Below are 7,052 nucleotides of genomic sequence, written 5' to 3' on the forward strand. Positions count from 1 at the left end.
GCCAAATTATGGCTATTGTCTAAACACTGGAGTGACATACTTAGGGAGGGAAAAGCAGATGCAAAAACAGGAATCATATAAAGTAATGAGGGTTTGTTTTGATACTTTTTTGAGAGAAGTGAAAATGACAGGTATGGGAGGAATTCTAGAAACGCAACAGATGAAAATAGAGGGTATCAATTGCAGAGTTTAAAATAAATTTGTGTTTCTGTGGCAGTTTCTTAAGCTTCTTTGTGACTGCATCTATTACAATAGTTATACCTTACTAATACCTTCTAATCATCATAATAATTATCCTAGTATTGCTTCCCCAAATATTTACAATCCATCCCTTATCAGTTATATTATGAGGCATCAAAAGAGTGGGTGATGGCAGAGTCAGACTTGTGCAACATTCGAATTCTCCAAATAAAATAAATAGAAGTTAATGGTAGATAAAATACTGGATACAAAATATAGCATGCATGCGGAAGTATTGATAGCAGTAGGGAAAATTACTGTCAATTCACTGCTACATAAAAGGTAAATGTATATTGAGATCTGGAAGCGATTCATATTAAGCAAGTGTGATGGCAAAGAACAAAAAGCCAACAAAGTATTTATTTACTGTATGCACATTCACAATTCTTCAATTAAGCCACTGGAATAACACCAAAGAATAATTTAGACCACTACCCTTTTCAGGCCACATTATCGTTGTACCATGGGGTAGTCTGAGTGAAAATCTAGTGTCTAGACATATATGCATTTAAGGCATTAATGTCATCAACATTGAATTAAAATAGTACTTTGAAAAGTAACATAAAAGGCAATAAACTTTTTTTTCAGAAAAAGAGGAAACTTCTAGTGCAGTTTGTAGCAGCTATATATTTACCATGCATTTTTTCCTTTTTCATCTCTAAAATATACTTCTAAGAACCACACCAAAGATTGCTCCCCACATACCCCTCCAAGATACACACACACACAATCAAATGAAAGGCTGTGAAATATTCTTGCATACCAATAGAAGCCATTTTCCAAAATTCTTCGGATGGCTAACTTGTGTATTTTACTGAATTACCCCCCTGCTCATCCCAATAAGCTGAAAATGCAGATGGTTTTCTGAACATTTGGTTTTCAAAAGAAGTTTTGATCCTGTGGTTCCATTGGCAGCTTCTTGCCAACTTGCCTTCAGGACTGTTCTAAGAGTGTAAATGTAAGCATCCGTTCAAATTATTTTCTCTCAACCTATCTGCATCGACATCTGCTGAGTAAATAATAAGAACAAACCCCAACAGACAGACTGATTTGGAATTGTGAAAATCATAAGCAATCCATAAAATACAACCATCCATGCAATGGAAAAGCAGCAAAGTTATCAATGTATAGCAGAGTACTAGTCTAATACAGGAACAAGTGTGGTTTATACGTACGTGTTTGGTATGTGTGCAGACAAATGATCCAACACCCACTCACAAGCTTCCTTAAAGAAATATTTGATGAAAGAATATCAGTGAGAGACATTCCCCCTCTGTGCACAAACTGTGCTGTTCTTGTTATTTCCACTGAAACTTTACAGCTAAAAAATAACTGAAGAAACTGGATGTTTTTCTAAAAGATATGCTTTAGGAATTATTTGGGGGAGTTCTATAGACTGTTATACAGGATGTCAGACTATACCATCACAATGGTCCCTTCTGGCCTTGGAATCTATGAATCTATTGTCTAGTATACAGTGTAATGCAATGACCGTCTGATTTTGTTAAATGACTAAATCTATTAAACGATTAAATCTTTGGACGCACCAATTCATGCCAAGTGTAAACATACGGTGAAACACTTTTAAATCAATTACCTGATAACAAAGGAATAATCTTCTTACTTAAATGAAAGCAATTACTGTATGTCAAGGCTATGCATTTAAGAGGTTTCTAGGATCAGAACCATCTCTTTTGTGGTGTCTGAACTCGCACTTTCAATAGTTAGGGTAAATATTAGTAGCAGTTGTTGTGTCGTGCCTGAACACCATGAAGCGGAAAATTGCAAAATAATAATAAAATAATCATTTTGAAAACGTTAATTTTCAACAGCACATTTAATTCCACAGGATCCCATAGCACTATATGCACTGTGTACTTAATGCAGCCACTTTGCTACATTTTGCTCTTTCTTTTTATTAACAATGAGTGTGACACGAGCAGAGAGGATATGGGATGTAAGAGCTGAAGTACTGCTACTGTTACAGCTACGTTTTGGGAGTGGCGGTATAAGGACAGGCATGACTAGCAGTGGGTGAGTAGTCTGACATGTAGAAAAAAGAGGGGTGAAAGTGTCAGAGAGCATGCCACTACTCATCTCCCCACCCACACATGGAGATGACAATATTATAATGGCACTGGGCATTGTGCATAGAGTGCTAGCCCGGCTGCCTAATCTGTTTGCTTTGAAGCTGGTTGTCCATAATAAATGTGGGGATTTGCAGTGGCCATGACTCCACACAGAGCCAGCTGTCAAGTGATACACAGTATGTCCTTAGCCCATCCACGAGACTGTGTATACAGAGACCTGGCCATGTATTAGGACCCCTGTTCTCAGTATTTGCCACTGCCTTGTTCCCCTATATTAGGACAAGCTGTTGCTGCTGACTGTTGTTAGCATGCCCTGGCCCTGCTCTTGCCTCTGATGGCACAAGGATTACTGAACAACAGCTGGGATTTCCTTCCTTTTTCATTTTTCTAGCAAAGGATCAGTATTTTATGGAGGCTGACAGCCCACCCATTCTTTTCTTTTAGCCTTCTCATTCCCCTTCCTATAGACAACATTGTTGTTTTCCCTCACTCTAGGTTTCCTGCAATATTGTGTCATTTCACAGAATCCACTGGTGAAGAGACATATGGTATTGTCCCTTCAGTCCCATGCTTCTCCCCTTCCACTTCTGTCTTCTCCTCATGGGGCTAAATAATAGCAGGAACGCCAGTGGCACCAGGAGAGAGGTGGTGGTGGTAGAAACGTGGGTTCTGTAAGTGTCACTAACAGAAGGAGTGGTATTGGCAGCAATAAGCAAAGGAAATACAGTGTGTCGGAGAAAAACACAGTTTTCACTCTCAGGTTGGGTGCAGCAAATCAGATACACGACCATTATATCTACTTCGCTATAGAACCCACTAATCTCAATTGCTGATTCTCGGGGTTCATCTGTAGTGATATCATATATTTCTGTTTCCACTGATCCATTTGTTTTCCATTCAATTGTTCTCTCATATGAACTATTCTGAACCTTAAAAAAATAAATTTTCTGAACAAAATTTCAATAAATCACTTAGATGTGAAGGTCTTGGCCAATAGGTTTCATTAGAATATACAGTATCATTTGTATTTGGGTAACTTACAGGACCGGTGGCAGATGGTGGGAGTAATGTTCGTGGCTGTAAGGCATTTTTGGTATTCATCATCCGGAAGACAATTAGGGAGGACAGTGCATTCTGATGGTGCTTGCCCACAAGCACAGATTCCAGCCCCTGGAATAAACCCACCCCACCACTTCACTCCACATTCCCAAGAATACATCCCGCAACTCCCTCCCTGCCAATGTACAATGGTCCGTCTTTGCCACCAAGGCCAATTCTCAATGTCTTTTGTAGTCAGGAATCCTTGGATCTTGGTGGTTTCAGCAAAGCGGGCATTCCTTCTTCTCTCTTGGAACAGTCGTGGTTTTGCATTATACAGGGGAGAGGTTACTGGCATGTCACCCTGTAGTGCTTTGGTTTCTTTAGCAAATACTGAATGCAGGTTAGCTCTGTCAGTGGACAAGGGAGAGGTTACTAGCACTTCACCTTGTCCTTTCTCCTGCTGTCCAAAAGGAGGAAAGAAAAAACCCAGAAGGAGGGACAGGCTGATCAGTAGTCGAAGTGAAGTCATCTCGAGGCGGAGGGGTCTTTTTGCAGTAAGAAACATGGGTCCAGGCAGTCAGTCCTTGGCACTTCACAACGGTGTTGGTAGTTAGCAGGACTTAATAAGGGCCTTTCCAGCGTGGGGCCAGAGCAGTCTTTCGCTGATGGACCTTTATGTAGACTGGGTTCTACCGAGTGGCAGGGTTGTTCAGGATCTTTGGGTAGTGCTTCTTTCACCTGTGTATAAACAGACTTAACATATTTCATTAGTGCCTGGCAGTGTTTTGCAGCTCTCACAACTACTTGGGCCCATTCAAGCCCCCTCTCTTTCTTGGCTTTCAGCCAAGTCTTAGCTGGGAGCAGTGTCCTTGGGTGGGCCAGCATCTTGTCTTTGGACAGAGCCTGCCAGCTACAGCGTTGAGTTAACTCATCCTCTGTTCTTTTTCTTCTCCCCTTCTTGGCTTCTGTTAACCTACAAAGGAACCTTTCATTCTCTACTCACACACCTTTGTTCAAAAATGAACACATGTACATTGTGCATTATACAGCACTTTACTCTTGTTGTTCAATGTAGCCACATACACCCTTCTAGGAAAATGACTTTATTACAGAGCTTTGGAGCAACAAGCCAGGACAAGCACACTCACTGTTGAGGAGTCTGCTTGGTACAACCTGTGGTGTCCAATAGCTTTCCTCCCTCCCCAGCCCTCTGGCTAGAAATGTGTAATATGGGGAGTGGGTTAATCTTTCATGTCCTTGCTTCCAAAGACTGTTGGTGTGCAAATATTAACAACAATTTTTTCAATTAAAAGATCTGGCCAATGAAATTTCTTTTTCTTACTTAAGCAAATATATTAAACTTTAGTATATCACATTTTCCTGTTATTATCCAAACACTTTGTATTCCGAGTTGAATAAAACAAGTATCTGCATTTTGATTTAAGCCTTCTATTTAGTTTTAAACTAAACTGTCCTATGAAAAATTAAACACAGCAATTCTGGCCACAAGACAAACACCACAAGACAGGACATAGAACACAGAACATAATTCCTATTGTGCCAGTAAATTCATGATATGTTGAATTGCTTTTCAGCTGGCATCAGTTTTCTCTGATTTTCTGAAAGACAAAAAGAGCATAGATCTACCCCTTCTGTGCAGTCAGTCATTGCTTAAAATATTTCCTTTTTATACAAATACTCTTGTTAATTGCAGGCAAAACAGAGGAATTACCCATATTTTCTTGTATTTGTTTCATACGCAGCCCAGGTTTCAGTGGCTTCTACCTTATCAGTTAGGTAATTTACATTAAAACAGATGCTTTCTGGCTTGCTTTTGGATCCAAAGCTATCTACAGCTTACTTTATAAAGGGCACAATAAACTTTACCAGACTTTTGATTGCCTTTTACTTTTAACTCCTGCTGTCAAACACAGAGCAATCTGAAAAAGAAGACACCACCTATTGTAGCCCCATGGAGCCTAATAAGATATTAATTAAGTAGCACTGTATAATTGCATTTGGAAAAGGGGCCCATTTTTCTTCAAAATGGCTGCAAAGAAACCAAGAATTCTTTTTCTTTCTGGTATTTCACAAAGTTCAACTGCTTAATTCCCTCCAGCAACTACAGAGTTAACTTCTCACTTTCCTTTCTTAAATCACTTGCTTATCTCCCAAAACAACACCCAATCAACTCAGATTTTACCATTCCAAGTATTATTCCGGGATTTAAGTTTCCCATTCCTGTAATTATTCACTCCTTTTTTTTCACTATGCCCTCCAACCTGTTTTCCAACCTGTTTTCCAATCTCTCTATCCGTTGCCTGCCCACTTGGGCCCAATCCTGTTTTTCTCTCTGAACTGTCCCTTCCATGGGCACCAGCTTTGTCCCACTATCAATTTAACAAGGAGGGTGGGCTTCTTAACTAGCCCCCAGCCCTCCTGGTCTCTTCTCTTAAATATTCTGACTCACAAGGGCTACCCGAGCCCTCCCCCGTGAGGCTTGTCACCTGGAGAGAAAGCACGGCCAATTGGCGGTTTAACTATTTAATTTCCTCTTATGCCAGACACACTGCTATTACGGCATATGCTGAGCACAAATGGTTAAATTTTGACAAGTCTCTAAAGGACTGGTACTTGCTTAGCCAGTGCTTCCTTTTCTGCCTGGAAATCCTGTCTTAAGGCTTGCAACTGGTCCTGGGCATAGGTTTGAGTTGCTGCTTGGTTCATAATCTATACTTTTAATTGCTCAATTCTAGCTGTCAGGTACACATCTCTTTCCTTATCCCCAACTCCTCTTTGTACCCCAGGCATGCTACAGCTAAGGTTGTATGCACCAAGGATTATATGCGTGGAGCGAGACTCCCCGAGTCCTCCCCTCCACCAGTTTGGACTTCTACAACCAGCTTTCCATCCACTAGCACTCTATAACCACCGACCGGGGTGGAGAGAGGAATGCTAAACCCCTCTCCGGTTCTCAGACCTACTGCGGCTGAGAGTGGGGCTCACCTTTAATCATGCAATTCTTAACATGTAATACCAACTGTGCCAAACAAAGCAAATGAAAAATATCAAGGGCAAAAGAGACAGATGGTGTGCACTCTGCCAGGTTCTCCCCATCCTCACTTTTCCATCAAAACGGTGACAGATTTTCATTACCAATTTGCCTGTGCCTCAGTTGATCAGGCTAAGACCGCAGGATCGTGGCGTGGAGATGAAGAGAACACACCATGTGACTGAATTTAAAGCATTAATTAATAAAATAATAAAATAACAGCACTCAAGGGAAGAAAAAACATTAATGCTCAAACCCTGACCCCCTTTTATACTCACAAACATGCTTCACGGGCTGGCCAGCCCAGGGGGTAGGAGAGACAGAGAGAGAGAGAGATGGACGGGAGGGTATCCTGTGCAGAGATTGTCCAGAGATAAGCTGTAAAAATTTCCAACTTGCTTCCGCTTTTGGGAGGTATTCCAGTCCAGGCCGGCTGCCTGTGGCTTCTTTAGCATCCCCAAACCACACCGGCTCCAGGGTTGCAAAGGCAGACTGTTGGGTCTCATTGGGTGGCTAACCTTCGCAAATGTAATCTCAGTCCTGCAACTTATTTGCCTTTGTTTTACCTTTGTCTATATTTTCTTCACAGCCAGCTGAGGCTGAAATCAGGGGGTGTTTTTTGCTTGGCA

The 7,052-nt window shown here is 41.1% G+C and overlaps 1 long non-coding RNA gene across 1 annotated transcript; it reads right to left on the reverse strand.

Annotated features, from left to right (window-relative positions):
• Nucleotides 1-581: 581 nt before the first annotated feature.
• On the reverse strand, nucleotides 582-7,052 carry LOC142071538 (uncharacterized). The gene is made up of 2 exons (XR_012667628.1): nucleotides 6,702-7,052; nucleotides 582-4,109 (listed from the first exon to the last, which is right to left on the reverse strand). It is a non-coding gene; the product is annotated as an uncharacterized LOC142071538 (long non-coding RNA).

Source organism: Caretta caretta, chromosome 3, assembly GCF_965140235.1.
Source record: "Caretta caretta isolate rCarCar2 chromosome 3, rCarCar1.hap1, whole genome shotgun sequence".
In the NCBI taxonomy this organism is placed as follows: Eukaryota; Metazoa; Chordata; order Testudines; family Cheloniidae; genus Caretta; species Caretta caretta.